Here is a 16594-nt window from a genome sequence, read left to right as displayed (position 1 = left end):
TGTGATTTATTATAAATAGGTGCCTTAAAGAAGAAAAATCAGATTTTCTTCTTCTTCCTCCTGTCCTTGCACGACCAAAGGCAGCCATGGATGCCCATGGAGCTGCCATCTTCTCTCTTCTCCTTTAAACTACTTTTCCTAAGTGAAAATCCTTCGGCCTTTGCAATTGTTGCTTGCCTCGTCGTGCTCTACCGTTACCCCTTATTAGAAACCATTTCTGACCAAATTTTGAGTTTGGGATTTAGGCCAAGTTTGGATTTTCATAGGGCTTCTTAAAGATTCATATAGATCTTGTTGTCCCCGGCAAAACCTAGGAGTTTCGTCATATTCAGAGCCGTTTCGTTTTCATGGCTTTTGAGATTTTCATCTCAAATTGAGGTAGGGGGTGTCTTAGGATTATATTTGTGTTGTATTGATGATTATATATGCTTATACAACTTGTATGCTTGTTTTGTATAAATCTTGGAATTTAATTTTAATTAATTTCTTTGTAAAGGATTTAATGCTCAAGGATATGTATGACTTGGAATTGAATTGTAACATGCTAGGAAATTATGCTAGGCTATGTTGGTTACCATATATTAAATTTGGCTCATTTGATTAAGAATTACAACTTTTATTTAATATTTATCTTTAGTGAAAGTTTAATTCACATGGTTGTATCAAGTATGAAATCAAGTTGTAATGTGGTATTTAAATAGGCCTTGGCATGTTCTCTAACATGGATTAAATTGAGGGCATTTGAAATTGTTTAAAAATCTAGAAGAAATTAATTAATTAGCTTGATTAATTTTATTTTAAGTGCTTTAATCACTTAAATTGTCATTTGATGTTATATATGTGATGACCATGACATGTCCTTCAATATATATAATTAAGGTTATTTGGGATTAACTTGGAATTTAGAGAATTTAACTATTTATGTCTAATTAAATTCTATTTTATTACTCCATGGATTTAATTGCATTTTGGAAGTTATTTTTATATTTAAATCATGGATTTGGATTTGGTGTATGTTCACTTGATTACTTTTGAGTATTGGATAACATAGTTATTACTTTTATATTCATGAGAATATGTTTTTCCTTATTGAATATATTATTGTTTTGTGTAAGGAATTGCACACTTTGTATTTGACATCTTTCATGCCATAGTAGTTGTAGACTTTGAGCATGTATTGCATATGTTTCCAAAATTTGGGTTGTACTTAGTAAATGGTTGATATCTTGTATATACATGTTGATATATATACGTTGTTGCACAATTTGTTGATTTTGGAAACTTGGGGATGTCGTTGTTTGGCTACGACTAGGACTTGGTTCTAGTACGGGGGATTGTCCCTCTATATAGTCTAGTGCGCAGATAAGGAGGTTACCCATGGGCTAGTAACCCTAAAGTAACTATGTTGTCGGTCTGATCCGGCGTGACGTCCGAGTATCCACTTTATTTGATTTCGTATTTCATTTCAAGTTAATAACTAGATGATATCGTAACTTGTTGTTCTTTGTTTGATTTCCCATTTTAAGTTGTAAGATGTTAACTTTGAGAAATCATGCTTTAAGCGTTGTATTGAAAGTTCCAATGTTGGTTAAATTGCATCGATATCATAATTTGTGTTTTGATGTTCAAATGTAGTTTAGGAATTATCCTATAGATTCACTTTGAACATAAACATTAGGTGGCATGACCCACTCTTGTTGTTTTCGTATCTTGGATTTCAAGTTGAAGACTTTGAGAATCTATATCTAGTTGCTTTGTATAACATGTTTCTATGTTATTTAAATTGCATGAACAGTGTGACTATACTAGAAATGATCTAGGTAGCTTAGGATGATCCCTGAGTCTCACTTGACATAGACGTTAGGTGGCATGAGCCCCTTTAACATGTTTCACCCTAAGGTGATAAAACTGTAAAATGCTAGGTCGATGCATGCTCATCTCCTACGAGTAGCTTTATGTTACTCACCCCTACATTACTGGGGTATATTTCAGGTATAGGACTCAAGACTTGAAGATTTCATTGCCTTGGATCGTTTGGTAGCTTTATGTATCAAACTTGTATTCTTTGATTCTACGTATGTAAAGTGTACATAAGTACACTCCTTTTAATGCATTTGACATGTAGGACATGAGGCCAAGGGCCAAGCAAGTTTATATTTGCACTTGTATTCAATTGGTGCCATATTTTGCTTGAAAATGTATTTTTATCAACTATGAAGGCTTTATATGCTAAAACTTGTTAATGGAATGTAAAGAGGATTTAGGCCATGTTGGTACATCTATTTTATCATATTGCATGCACTTGCATACTCACTTTGGCAAACAACACCATCCTTGATGAAACAAAAACTCTAAGTAGCATTTTAAGGGAGTTTTACCCTATTCTGTTCCAGGGGCATTTCGGGTATTTCACAATGCATTTTTTTTCATTTTTCCTCAAGATTCACGTAGAAAACTCAATTTTGAGGGGGGTTTCTTCTTTGTGTTTTTCCATAAAATGCCATATTGGCCCTCAAAAATCCATATTTGTCCGTAAAATCCTTGCTACCAGGTTTTGCAGATTTTTAGTGCAAATATACTTGGTACTATTCATCGACTTTTTTTTGAAAAGTGTGGCGACCGATCCGAAACTTCCGGGGGTCTTTTGGGTTTATTTTAAGATTGCATTTTCAATTTAGGCAATTTAAAAACCTCCTGAAGCCCTATTTCCTTTCTTTGGGCAGCAGTTCGGAGAAATTTTTACCCCCTTCACCAGATTTTCTTGGGGGCATTCTGGGCATTTTACAAATTATTTTTTTTGTTTCCGTCCACTATCGGGGTAGGAAACTTGATTTTAGGGGGGGTTTCTTCTTTGAGTTTTTCCAGAAAAGTCCGTTTAGATGCCCATTTTTACTCTCAGTTGCAGCAGTAATGGGTTGACGGCACTGTAGCTGTCACGGCCTTCGTCGGGCCGCCGTGACATCGATTTTGTTTTTAACCTTTCTCCCTCATCCGGACTCCAAATCAAGTGATTTTTTTTTTTTAAATTGATTAATTTTTCATTGTCTATCCAACGGTGTGCTTGGTTGCACCCAGATATTTCTAGATAATTACCAGTTTACCCCTTTTAGCTTTATTGCTCGTTTTTCTTTGTTTTGTCGTTTCTCCTTCGTCCGGAATCCGAATAATGAAATTCTTGAGTCCATCATGATTAGTTTTTCATTGTCTTCCCAGTGGTATGCTCGATAGTACTTGAATCCACTTTTTTTGTAAAATAACCATTTTGCCCCTAGGTTCCTTTTTGTCCGTTTTTGAAACGACGCTTCCGCATTTGTTTTCCTTTGGGTTCCATGACCTCATTGAAGGTCACATTGGTGTCTTAGAGACGCATTGTATCTCTAGAGACCGCTGTTTCACCTGTCGCTTCCGCATTTTGGATCCGTTATCAGGTCATCTGTTGGTCATCACTGACGTATCGGGTTTACAAAACTTGGGCCGTCACACATTGATCTCAAATAAATGATCAAGTCCCTTGTAACCCAACTAAGCTATTGGTGGGTTATCGCCCACTATTTCTTTTCCGTGTCCTAAAATGTTAAAGATAAGGGGTGAGTATAAAGCTTATTAGAAGGTGCCTAAAACTCACTTCTTAATAATCTCGTGAACCCACGCAAAGCATAGGAAATAGAGAAGGGGATCATGCTCATTAGGGGAAGTATCAAATTATCAAAACAAGTCCAACAAAATCCTCAAATGCAATGTCATGCAATGCAATGCCAATGAAATGGAATGTTGCTTCCCATTTCCAAAACCATTTTCAATCACAACCATTTCCAAACCGTTAATGTAACTCGGCCCATGGCAACTCCATGGTGCCATTTGGGGCCTAGGTAGTTCAACCACACTAGGACAGTCTCCCTAATTCCCTCTAGGTCCCATTAATGCCACGGACAACTCCTAGGCGACCGGTTTTTGCAAACAACTTTCTAAATTCTTTCATTTCAAAACCATTTTCCGCAAAACAAATTTACTTTTTCTTTTCAAAACCTTTGTCCCTTTTCCTTCCCAATGCCATGCATGAATGTTGCATACTTTTTAATGCTATGAAATCTAATACATTTAAACTACCGTCACATTTCTTGCTTGGGGAAAATAACTAACACATCATGTATCATGTTTTCAAATCATCAAACGTGGTAAGTTACGCATATAGTACATAAGCAATGTCAATTAAACCAACTATTCCACAATAACTCACATAGGCATACATTATAACACATTAAAGGCATACATAACATCATAAATATGTAGAGCATGTAATACTTCAATTCAAGCATTTATCTTGCAATAATTCATTTAGCAAGCATGTCAACACATTGTTACGCAAAAAAAACTACACTACCATGCTTTACATATTTAGAACCTTAATAACTATAAGCAAACCTCACAATTTAGCATGTCATATTGGACTTACAAGAGATATAATTCACTAACACCAAAGGAATTGCATTTTAGAGACCCCTACCTCAAATAAGCTAGCCATACATGCCCTTATGCCAACCCTAAGTTCGAAATCCCTAAACACCCTTGCAATATTGGCCTCAACTTGAAGCTCTTGCCAAGATCTCCAATTTCTCCTTCTTGCTCATGCTCAAAATCTCACATTAACCTCTCCAAATCAAGGCTTGAAAATATGGAAGACATTATAGACATATGTGTGAGATATATTTTTGTAATTGGCATATTTCGTTAACATAACAAGTCCTAGTCGAGTTGTAATTTCAGTTACCATATCAAAATCTACATCGACTACGGAATTCAAAAGTTGTTCAGAAGAAAAAAGTACTGTTGATCATCGAAAAGGAAATAACAACACATTAGGACATCGTTTCCCACTTAAGACCCAAATACCTATAAGGTATATTTCCAAAGTTTCCAAAAACAGAAAATCCAAGTTTAAATTGGATTCTGTCAAGTGGGAACCGATACCTGAATTTGGGAACCGGTTCAAGAAGTTGAAATTCGAGAAATTCCATTCTATCCTTTGGGAACTGGTACCAAGATTTAGGAACAGGTTCCAGAAGTTCTGACAGCAAAAGATTTTCAGTTTCCTTGTTCTGTTTGATTCCTTTTTTATCCAACTTTCCTTCAAAGTCCTATGTACGAAATTACCTTTATTTTCAGAAGGAATATGACTTTGCAAACCTCTATATAAACCATGTCATACACATAGATTTATTCACGGCTTTTGCACTATCAAGTTATCATTCTTAAAAGCCTTAAAAAGATTGTTTGTTTCAGAAATTCTTAGAGAATTTTCTGTTTATCTTTCGAGAACACATAAACATAAACACATAGTGAGTTTAGAGTTGTGGTGTTCAAATCCTGATTGTGATCATACAGTTGTATCTACATTGAAAGATAAAAGCACATCTACTTCTACATCGAATTCAGACTGTGATGTTTCTGAATTACACCATTTTTTATTTTTTTTCAGAATTTTTGTTGTTGTAGGGGCATTTTTGTCTTTTACCGTTTTGTGTACCGGGCATTGCGGAGTATGCTGATTGTGTCCGAGAGTTGTTTAGAGCATTTCATTGAGTCCAGAACTCTTTGAAATGGAAGGGTGATCATTTTTGTTTTTTTCAGTTTTTCGGGCCGGACGGTCCCGTGTGGGACCCGCTACCGGACTTGTTGCTTAAGGGGATTTTAGTGGGGCCCATTTGCATCTTAGTTATTGTATTTGATGTGTTTTATATGGATGTGATTTAATATGTGTATGTATTTATGTGGTGTAAAATGAAAACAAAAGAAAAAGAAAAAGGAAAAATAAAAAGAAAATTGGTGGGACCCACATTTAAGCTTTAAGATAGGCAAAGAGGCATTTTGGCCTCATATTCTTTCTCTCTCCCGTTGGTTCCTCTCTCCTACTCTCTCACTTTCTTTCTTTTTCTTTTGCTTCAAACTTTGAATCTTGATTACTCCCTCAATACTTGGTATTTTTGAGTGTCATTTGCGGCAAATTGAAGCTCACGACGAGATCTATGAGTAGATTAGAGCAATTTCGTGTTTGGTGCACTCTAGGAGATTCGGGATCTAGGGCACAATTTGGGGATTTTGGCTTAGATTGAGGTAGGGATTTCTAATCCACAAAATTCTTATACTTTTGTGAGTTAATTTCTCTTTAATTGTTGTTAAGCATGCTTATTTGTGTTGTCCATTTTTTTATTATTGCTCTAGATGATGTATATGGAATGTGTTTATTTATGATAGTTAATGGGTTGTGAATAAGTATGCTTATGTGAGATATTCTTATTTTTATGTGCTTATTATGTTAAATCAAGGATGTGTGAAAGCATGAGCTATAAGATTTAGAAATTTACTTGAGTTTACTTGAGTAGCTTATATGAAATTTTATAGTTGAATTTATGATTGAAGCATGAAGCATGAAGCATGAAGCATCTGCTCATCCATTGGGAAAGGAAAAAGGGGGAAATGTTTTGAGAGCAAATGAAATGATTTTTGAGGAAAGTGTTTTGAAAAGTGTTGTGAAAACTGGACGCCTAGGAGGCGCCTAGTGGTCCGTGGGGTTAATGTTATCTAGAGGGAGGTTGAGCTACTTAGGCCGAGACGACACCATAAAGGTGCCATGTGGTCGGGGATTGTTAGCCGAACCTTTCATCGTGACGCCATAGAGGTGCTATGAGTCGGGTTGCATTAACGGTTTGGAATGGTAAAGCAGATTTGTTTTGGGAATTGGGGAGAGATATGACATGACATGACATTGCATCCTATGAAGTGATATAATTCATTCATGACTCGAATTATTTCCAGTGTCATTATTGTGGTATTTCTTTCGAAATTAACATGATCCCACCCCCCTTCATTTTTTATTTCTTGAATGGATTCACGGGAAAATAAGAAATGTGTCTTACACACTTCCTACTAAGAAATTTGCTCACCCCTTATATTTAACATTTTCAAGGCTCGGAAAGGAGATAGTAGACGCAGACCCATCACAAGCTTAAAGAGGACTAGAAAAATTGTTTTTACCATCTTTTGTGTATTCATTACTCTTTTGTAAAGTCTCAAACTATAGTAAAGAGCATTTATTTTGCAAACCATGGACATGTATTATGACTAAGACACTTGATTGTAATTAATGTAAATTTGAGACCATGTAAATGTTTTATGATGAATGGGGTAAGCTATGTATATTTGAAATTCTTGGAATTGTTGTCTATTATTTTGCCGTGAATTTGGACTTGTTGCAAATCAGGTTTATAAATAGGATGGCTTGCAAAGGGACTTAGCAGTTTGAGGTTTGAGGCTGCACATAGCAACATCCCAGGGCCTGTCAGCCTGCTGACAAGGATCATCAACCAGCTGACAGTGCATTTTGGCTGTGAAGAACCTAGTTTCGGCTGACCGATCCCCCTCATCAGCAAACCGATGCCCCCACTGTAGCAGTCCCAAGAGCATGCAAGTTTTGGAGTCATTTTAGCTGGCCGATCCTGTAGGTCAGCCGACCGAGCCTGCTCAGTCAGCCTGCCGGTGAAGGGCAATCAGCCGACTGATCACCCCCTTTGACCTGTATTGTTTGACTTTTATTAAAAGGTTGTATTCTAAGGAATTTTGAAAACTGGATTGACCCTTATGATAGTGTTGGCCACAGGAAAGGGACGATATGACCTAGTTGACCTCGGGTCAGGGCAAGGACCCAGTTAACGGTTCGGACCCACTGGTTCGAGTCATTATAAATTTGGTATCAGAACGTTTTGTTCAAATACCTAAGGACGACGAGTAGGGTTGACCTAAGCGCGACTGGAATTGATTTAAAAGTATTGCATGTTAAAGTGTTATTGATTTGAGAAGCATGTTTACTTGTTATTTGCTTATGTGTTTATAGTCTTGAAAGCATGCCTACTTGCTAAGTACTTACGTGTTTAAATTGCCAGTAAATGTAAATGAAGTGTACATGTTATGTGAAGGCATGTTAATTATGATAAGATGACAAGTATAAGGATTGTGGTGACGGCAAGTGATAGGCACGGTGTGTGCAGTTTCGTTTTAGTGATAGTAAGGAAAATAATAAATACGGTAGGTGCAAGTATGTTTCGTATGGTATTGTGGGTTTCATTCATTTTGTATAAATATATATATCTCTATTCTTATGTGTTTATACGGTTAAGCATTGGGATGGTTGCTAGTACGGTAGAGTACTTGTCACGGTACTGAGGGTTGTGTAAGTTTTAACTTGAGTAGGCGGGGAGCTCGGTTGCTCCAGAGTTGTTTGAGTGCCGGTTTTGGCTTGTAAATTGAACTATTTGGTTCTTATCGGATGAATGGCTTGCTCTTTTAGCTCATGGCTTGAGCTATTTGGTGTTTGGTTATTTTGATCTTTTTAGTTGTATTTTGTGTGGTGCTTAGAGCACGACTTTAGAGTGGGTTCTTATTTCATGGCATGGTGTCTTTGTTGTGTGTGAGTTTCATGCATTGGTGGATGGGTTCCTATGACCATAGAGGTCAAGTGTACGAGTGAGGGTTTTAAGGGAGAAAGGTATGACCTTAGGAGACTAGTGTTTGTGACTTGGGTCATGGTTTGGTATGGTGGTTCTTTTTAAACCGGTTTGTGGTGGGTATGATAGGGGGTTGCTTAAGACACGAGTATAGTCTATGGGTTATAGACGTGCATTTTGGATATTCTGGTACGGTCTAAGGAAGCATGTTGGTTTTGATTGTTAAGGGGACTTGTTGTACTCCGTAGGTCTAGGGTGACATAGGACCGGTTGCGGGATGTGGATCATTTTGTGGTCATGTAAGAGTATGTCTGAGAGACTTGTTAGTCGAGAGTGATTCTCATTTCGGGAAGCTACAGGAGCGTGTTACGGGTAATTGACTCTCGGTGAGTCGATTGCATGGCTCGGTCAGAGAGCGGAGTTCTAAGTTGGTACGGTTCTCTAGAGAGTCTTGAGGTGGTGTATAGTGGCTAGTTTTAGTTGTGTAGAGCAGGTTTGCACTATAAGACGAGTTGTTTGAGGTCATTGAAGTGCCCGGTTGTTGCGGATGAAGTGATCGATGGTAAGTGTTGTGTTACCAAATGGACTATGTTTTGGGAGTTGAAAGTTGTGGACTGGAGTTGAACTCTATGTTGCGTCTGGAGTATGAGGGGGTAGTGCTTGTTGTTTAAGGATTCAAAGGGAGGGACTGATGATTAGAATGATTGGGATGAGGGTGATTTCATAGGTCTAGTTGGTAGCTCCATTTGATTATTTTGTCTGGGCCAATGAGTTCTGAGGAGCGGTGAAGATGAGGGGTAGTGATGTTGACGCTTAGACATAAAGTTTCTTTAGCTGAATATATACGTTGTTTTGGAGAGAATGATCAGAGTAACCAATTAAATGTTGGTGATTGATCGCATCATTGATGGTATCGAGGTGACAGTTAGGTGTTGAGTATTATGGGTTTTATGCCCATTTTTGTTTTGACGATTTGCTAACATGGCACTACGGTATGTAGACTCTTTAGGTAGTGAATATTGGTCATTGTAGGAGAGTATCGAGAGTAATTTTTATTCTCTTGTTATGTTGGGATAATCTTAAGGATGTTTGAGGAAGAATCCCTTAGTAGTGACTTACTGATCTGGTAGCAGAGGTATTCTGGCGTGATGTTTGGTACTGACGAGCTTAATGGTTTCAGGAATGATCCGAGGATGGATTAGAGATTGTGAGTTGTCTGTTGTGTGTTGTCAAGTAGGTGATTGGGTTGTGTATCAGCCGAGGTAATGGTGGGTAGCTTAGTTTTTGCGGTCAGTGAGAGCAGTGTTGCCATAAAAGCATCCATTCCTTTTGATGAGTCAGTGGGTCATTGTGACTGAGCTCACAGGTCTTGTGTGCATGGTGATCGAGGCAGTGTGTTTGGGGAGGGAGAGATGTATTAGGTGGTAAAGTATCATTTTATGACGTAAAGGTTGTCATTTAGAAGTGACTGATTCTAGGTAGAACGAGACACGGTGTCCAACGTACTGTGGTTGTTTCTAGTGTTTGTGTGCCGGGAGCATTGATGTTCTTGCCTAATTGGTTTTGATTAGCATAGGTGTCGTGGTGTATCGTATTTAAGGTTTTTGTGTGATAGTGTTTGACAGTCCGTTTGTGGTGAGATCGCCTAGAATTGAGGTCGTAGCCCCACACATATTTCCAATTAGTTCTCTTCCTTGTGTGTAAGGAGTTCATTTCATCTCAGGTGAGATTGGGTGTCCATGGTTGGACGATTGGCGTGTAGCGTGTGACAGGGTGTCGGGTGCATTCAAGTGCGAGTTGTCAGTCTCTTGTGAGAAAGCGAGGTTCGTTACCCCTTTCCGTTTGTTCTAGCCCTGGCAAAGGTGTCGTTTGTCGTGAGTCTCGTTCTCCATTTGGGTGTTGTGCGCGTCCATGGGTAAACGGACTAGTGTGTGGTTTGTTATGTTGTTAGAGTTCATCAGTAGAGGTCCTAGTTCAATAGGTCGACTCACTTCCACAGAGGGAGGTGGAGTCTTGTGTAATACTCCGATACAAAATTAATTTGGTTAGCATAATTTAATTATAATTTGACATGATTTATATATGAATATTATATGGAGTAGTTTATTTTGTGAATTTTACATTTTGTATCAAGCTTACTAATTATAGCTCAATTGGAAATAATATTAAGAATATAACTAATAGGAGTGGAAGGAGTGATACATTTGTGTTGGTGGAATACCATGAAATGGGTATGTACCGAAGCTGTGTGTGGGTGTGTTTGATACCAGGTGGTAAGTGTGTGTTTGGTGACTGTAAGTGTAAATGGGTGTGCCCATGAGGTGATAACATTATATATATATAAATACACAGTATATAGTATTAAATGAAGATATATGTGGAGGTTTCCACACTTGGCCTCACTGGTGCTTGAAGTTTCTAGATATATATTAATTATTATATTAAGTTGAATTAAAGGTTTGAAATAAGTTTTGTTGTTTGAGTAGTATATGCATATATTATTATATTATAAAGGAGGTGATGTTCCAAGCTTTCTAGAAAGAAAATAGCTGCCAGCACACACACAATACACCTATGCATGTGTAAGTTGAAGAGTTTTAAATAAGATTTATGGGGGTTTCGGCCATAATAGGAGAAAAGAAAAAGAAGATAAGAAAAAAGAGAAAAAAAGGGTTGCCGGAAAAAGTTCCTGTAGTTGAGGTGATAAACTGTTCTTGGAAGGAATTCTATGTATCCATTAGTTTTCTTTTAGTGGGTTGTAAATTCCTTTTAAATTATACAAAGTTTGCTCCGAATTGTAAGTATTGTGTGGAATTTTAATCTAAGGGTTTAAAATTTAAATTTCCATTTCAATTGTCTAGACAAGTTGATATTTATTTTTGAAGTGATGATTATTATCAAATTCCTTTAGAAATAAGTATATCTGGTTTAGGGATTTTGCATATATCTTGAAGTATTTCACTTGATTAATTCAATTACTAAATTATCTAAGTTGAGATAATTGTTGGTTAGTGGAGTTGTGAATTATTAGCCACCATAGACTGGTAGTAGTTAATTAAATGCACCATTGAAGTGTTTTGGGAAAAAAAGCAGCTAAAGAGAGAGGAAAAAGAAAGAGAAAAGAGAGAAGAATGAATTATTAGTTATTTGACTTTTGTACACTAGTAGTACATGATAATGAAGTTTTTACTTCAAAGTTTAGATAAAAAATCTCATTGTTTTGTCTTTGGTAATCAATTCAATTAACTAGTTACATACTTAGTAATGGCTACCACGGATGAATTGATACCATGATTTTTTTCATTCAAAGTATTAAATTGGAAGTTAATATTAGACCCGAATTTTAGTTACAATTGTATACGAAAGTTGGGATTTATTATGAAGGTTGTGATAAATATTATTTATTTCTCTTTAGACATGGATATGATGTGATTATAATTTTGTTCAGGTAAGGAGAAAGAGTAGATAACTTCATCAATACCAAAGGATAAGTGAATAAATTGGGAAGTAGTTAAGGTGAGTGTACTCACTGGAAGTTTTATATCTGAATGTGATAATTGATATATTGAGAATGTTTATATGAAATGAGGATTGTTGATATAATATGAATATATTATATAAGGTCCGTATTCTGACCTAGAAGGAGAGTAATATATTATATAAAGTCCATACTCTGGCCTGGAACAAGAGTACTACATTAAATAAGGTCTATACTATGGCCTAGAAGGAGAGTACTATACTATATAAGGTCTATACTCTGGCCTAGAAGGATAGTACTATATTTTAATACATGTAATATGTTAATGAAGTTTAATTGAAGGTATCAGATAATATTTGTTTATATTACTCTGATGTAGTAGTGTTGCATTCACTGAGCTTTAAGCTCACTCCTTCCATATCTATATTTTTCTGGTATCAGGTTGGGTTACTACTGCCAGGTCTAGAATCTTGATGTGTGACTGGGGAAAATAACAATGGAACGTCTTTTGTATAAATGTAAATGTTGTAGTAGAAGTTAATGTTGGGACTTGTAAGTAACGGTTTAATTTTCTTAGAACTTGCAAGGTGGATTTATAGTTTATTTTTAATTGTAACATTTTAAGTAGGCACTCTAATATATGATGACGTCATGTATATATGAGGTTAATACTGATGGTTAGGTACAATCCAATTGTTTAATTTTTTAAATATTTTAAATTGAGTTGGGGTGTGTCAACTTTTGGTATCAGAACCTAGGTTTTCTAGGTTCTGGAGGTAATAAGAGTCTAGACTGGCAGTGGCAGTAAGAAGTGTGTAGTAGAGTTGACTTGATTTTATACTAATAGATATATGTGGTGATTATGTATCATATATATGTTATTATATTTGAGATTCATTGCAGATAAAAAGTAATGGAAGGAGGAAGTGGTTATCATAGAATCGAGGAAGAAACCTCTTATGTTCCTGTTGAGGCTGAAGTGGAACAACCTATTTAGGGTGGTATGAGAAGAGAACAGGAGTACTTAACTGGTATACAGAAAATGGAAAAGGCTATAACAGACTTGGCAGAATAAAACAAACAATTTATGGCAAGTCAAACGATGATACAAGAAAGGCTAGAAAGACAACAGAAAGAAAAGAAAGGCTCAGATTATGAGAGGTTTATCAAGTTAACACCCTCAGAATTTTCAGGCACTACCAAACCAAAAAAAGCAGAGGGGTAGGTAAGAAGAATGGAATCGATATTTGCAGTGATGGGTGTAGCAGAAGACCATAAGGTAAACTTAGCTACACTTATGTTAAAAAATAAAGCTAGTTATTTGTGGGACATGACAAAACATTTATTGCTCATTCCAGGAGAGAAAGAGGTTGAGCCAGGATCAATAAGCACAGTAACATTTCTACTTAAAATAAAAAGTGTACTCGTCACCACTTCTGGAGTTGCTTGAGCATCCTGAAGTGTCATAGCAAACACTCTTCCCTAGGCTTGTGAACCACTTGTAACTCCCCTACCTCCTTTTAACGAGCTCCCCTATGGAAAACCTTTACCAAAACTTGTAACACTACCCATTGAGGTCACTCTTGTCAACATAAGACAATCTCTCTTCCGATGACCCGGCTGATGGCAATGAGAGCACTCTTCTGCTTTCAACACAGGATAATCTTTCTTCTGGTGACCTTCCCTTCCACACTGAAAACACCCCATGCCAGTACCACGTCCTCCAAAGCTACCTTGTTGTACAGATTGTTTTTCAGAAAGCCCTTAACCTTTTCCACTACCTGATGTCTGCCCTTGAGATTCACTACCCCTTCCCCTTCCATACCACGACCTTTGACTTTTCGGACTTGAAATTCCTTCACCTCCTCTTGATTGTGATGGCTCAGATCTATTTCTTTTGTATTGTTCCCTTCTTTCTTGCAATTCTTTCACATCTCTTTCGGCAATCATGGCTTTATTCACAAGTCTGTTGTAATCTGTTTCCTCAAACACTGACACTCTGGACTTAATAGCCGTCTCTAAACCATCCTAGAAGTTTGTACATTTATCTTCTTCATTTTGTACAAACCTGGGTGAAAACCTCAATAAAGTTGTAAACTTAACTTCATAATCAACTACGAACATTCTATCTTGTTTTAAGAGAATAAACTCCCGTTCCTTCTCTTTTCTGTAAATTGGAGGAAAATATTTCTCATAAAAAGGTTTAACAAATGGATTCTATAATATCACCCATTCATTTGTTGCATCATCTATTGCTATGCATTTGGGTAGACCACTTTCATCACTAGATAGTAAATTGTTTACTTTTACACTAATAGGGGAAGTGGTGGTGGTTACAAATGAATATCGGGATTGCGTATTACAATTGGGGGATAGACAATTAAAGGTGAATTTGATACCGTTGGGTGTGACTTTGATATCATTTTGGGTATGAATTGGCTATTTACGTATCATGCTTTAATAGATTGTTTTTAGAAAAAAGTTCTATTTCAAATACCAGGGGAGCCAGAATTCAGATTTACCGGAGAAGGAAATGTTATTCCAAACTGTCTTATCTCAGCTATATAAACCAGAAAGTTGTTGAAGAAAGGGTGTCAGGGTTACTTGGCTTATGTGGTTGATACTGAAAATAAAGAGGTGGCACTTGAAAATGTACCAGTGGTATGGGAATTCACAGATGTGTTTCCAGAAGAATTATCGGGGTTTCCAGTGGACAGAGAAGTAGATTTTACCATTGAGTTAGTACTGGGAACATCTCCAATTTCTATCGCTCTGTGTCGAATGGCACCGACAGAATTGAAAGAGTTGAAAGTACAATTGCAAGATCTACTGGATAAGGGCTTCATTCGACCCAGTATTTCACCATGGGGTGCACCGATGTTATTTGTTATGAAGGAGGATGGTACTATGCGGTTGTGTATTAACTACAGACAGTTAAATAAAGTAACTATCAGAAACAAGTATCCATTACCATGAATTGATGATCTGTTTGATCAGTTGCAAGGGGCAAAGGTATTTTCTAAGATTGACTTGAGGTCAGGATATCACCAGTTGAAAGTAAAGGATAGTGACATTTCTAAAACTACTTTTCGAACTCGATATGGCCATTATGAGTTTTTGGTAATGCCTTTTGGGTTAACCAATGCTCCAGTGGTGTTTATGGATTTAGTGAATCGAGTATCTCATCCGTATGTTGACTCTTTTGTTATTGTCTTCATCGATGATATTTTGATATAATCTTGGAGTGTGGATGAACATGAAAAGCATTTAAGAATTGTGTTACAGATTTTACGGGAAAAATAACTTTTTGCTAAGTTCAGCAAATGTAAGTTTTGGCTTGTTAAAGTTGTATTTTTAGGGCATGTAGTATCTGGGGATGGTATTTATGTTAACCCATCAAAAATGGAAGCAGTGGTGAAATGGGAAAGGCCTACTAATGTTACAGAAGTCAGAAGTTTTCTGGGATTAGCAGGTTATTACCGGAGGTTCATCCAAGGGTTTTCTAGTACCGCATTGCCATTAACAAAGTTGACCCGGAAGGAAGTAAAGTTTGTATGGAGTGAAGAATGCCAAACAAGTTTTGAAGAATTAAAGAAAAAGTTAACGTCAGCCCAGTGTTAACTATTCCGTGTGGTGGCGAAGGTTTTGTGATTTACACTGATGCTTCACATCAGGGTCTGGGATGTGTTTTGATGCAGAATGGTAAGGTAATTACATATGCTTCTAGATAATTGAAGAATCATGAATTGAATTATCCTATACATGAATTGGAGTTAGCTACTATTGTTTTTCCTTTAAAATTGTGGAGGCATTATCTATATGGTGAAATTTGTGAAATATTTACAGATCATCAGAGTTTAAAGTATTTGTTTACACATAAGGACTTAAATTTGGGACAGAGACGTTGGATGGAATTAATCAAAGATTATGATTGTAATATTCACCATCATCTTGGAAAAGCCAATGTAGTTGCAGATGCTTTGAGTAAGAAGTCTTCAGGGAGACTATCTTGTGTACAGTATGCACAGGTGGCAAATATTATGGAATTGTGACTGATAGGAGTTGAATTGAAAGTTACTAACAAAGGAGCATTGTTTGCACATGTTATAGTGAGACCTTTGGTTCTAAATTGAATTAAAGAGTTGTAAATTCATGATGTATTCCTGGATAAGAAAAGAAGAAAAGCCCAAGAAGGTATGCCAACTGAATTTATAGTTAGGGATGATGGGATTTTGTATTTTAAAAGTCGCATTTGTGTTCCAAATGATGTTTCTGTGAAGAAAGATATTTTAGATGAAGCCCACAGTTTTATATATGCTATGCATCTGGGGAGTACTAAAATGTACAGGGATTTGAAAGAATACTATTGGTGGAACAATAAGAAGCGTAAAATTACAGAATTTGTAACAAAGTGTTTGATATGTCAACGAGTGAAAGCTGAACATCAGAAACCAGTGGGGCTGTTGCAGCCGTTACCAGTTCCACAATGGAAATGGGAGCATGTAACCATGGATTTTGTGACGGGACTTCCAAGATCAAAACAGGGACATGACTCTATTTAGGTGATAGTTGATTGATTGATGAAATCAACTCATTTTCTGGCTGTGAAAACTACTTA

Source organism: Cornus florida, unplaced genomic scaffold, assembly GCF_030987335.1.
Source record: "Cornus florida cultivar Cherokee Brave unplaced genomic scaffold, ASM3098733v1 CherokeeBrave_3.0.0_Hap2_Chr04, whole genome shotgun sequence".
NCBI classification, from domain to species: domain Eukaryota; kingdom Viridiplantae; phylum Streptophyta; class Magnoliopsida; order Cornales; family Cornaceae; genus Cornus; species Cornus florida.
Note: the sequence above shows the minus strand (reverse complement) of the source record.